Here is a 1372-nt window from a genome sequence, read left to right on the forward strand (position 1 = left end):
GCGCACGCACGCACACCCGTACGTACGTACGTAAGCACGCACGCACACACACACATACGTGCGCACGCACGCACGCACACACGTACGTACGTGCGCACGCACGCGCAAACGTACGTGCGCACGCACGCACGCACGTGCGCGCGCACGCACCCAGTGTGCATAATATGTTTATATGTATGTAGCAAGTGTAAACGTTTTTATATAGGCCTAAGTAATGTGCTACTTATCATACTTGTCCCAAAATGTTTATGAATTATAGTTAATTTCGCGTGATGTTCATGATAATTTGATATTTATGCTATCGTACATGTCCGCACATAATTATATTTATCATCGATCATTTGCGTGGAATTTTCATGCTGAGGATAATTATGACTTCTAATTATACTCTAATAATATGACTTCTATAATTATGCCTTACACGTAATGCAGTTGTTTTAGAATGTTGTACTACGTTAGTTTTATTTTCGTATCTTTCGCATTCTAACTTTCCACGTAAATTTTTGTAACAAACTACTGTAAAAACGCAAGTAAATAACTCACTACACTTTAACTGAACGTTAGCTTTGAAAATAAAACTGTAAAAATATGTATCAAGTCTATATTTGCTCATCGAAGAAAGAACTCGAAAAACGCTTTACGCCGCGGTTCCGTAGGCGCCATATTGTTTATATTTGAGCAACCATCATTTCAATCGAGTCAATGTAGCCACTTTCAGATGTCATAACTTTTAATATAAATCATTTTATGAAATCAAACTTTGTAGTCTAGACAGAGATCGAGACACCTCGACTGTTTATGTTATTAATTTTAGAATTTTTACCGTAAGCTTTTTGGAGATAGAACATACATACATAGCCTACATTCATACATACATAACACGGCCAGTGCGCGGAGCGGAACAATCGCCGCACATGCTAAGTGTTTTTTTTACTTTAAATCATGCTACAAATGTCCCCTTTGGCATAGAAGTTCCTTAGAACCCTTGGAAAAAAATTATCCAAAGACAAACGTTCTATCTCAAAATCCAAGATGGCCACCGGCGGCCATTTTGGAAAACTTGGTCGACTCACAACTCCTGAACCGTTTGTCATAGAAACTATTGTGACACATATTTTTTAGCCAATTTGAGGTAACTGAATTCATTTTTGACATTAGATTTATATTTGGAATGCGTTTAAAGATCAAATCTAGGAAATAATGCACAAAATTGGCAATTCGATGAAATTTATGACAACAAAATTTAGGGGCATTTTGATACTAGAGAAAGGAACTTAGACTTAGGCCATCCTTAAAAAATTCTATGTTTGCTGTCTCCCGACCCATGATTTTTGTAGTGGGTAGGTAGGTAGGGTCTTTTTTTTAGTTGGGG

Source organism: Priapulus caudatus, unplaced genomic scaffold, assembly GCF_000485595.1.
Source record: "Priapulus caudatus unplaced genomic scaffold, Priapulus_caudatus-5.0.1 Scaffold169, whole genome shotgun sequence".
In the NCBI taxonomy this organism is placed as follows: domain Eukaryota; kingdom Metazoa; phylum Priapulida; class Priapulimorpha; order Priapulimorphida; family Priapulidae; genus Priapulus; species Priapulus caudatus.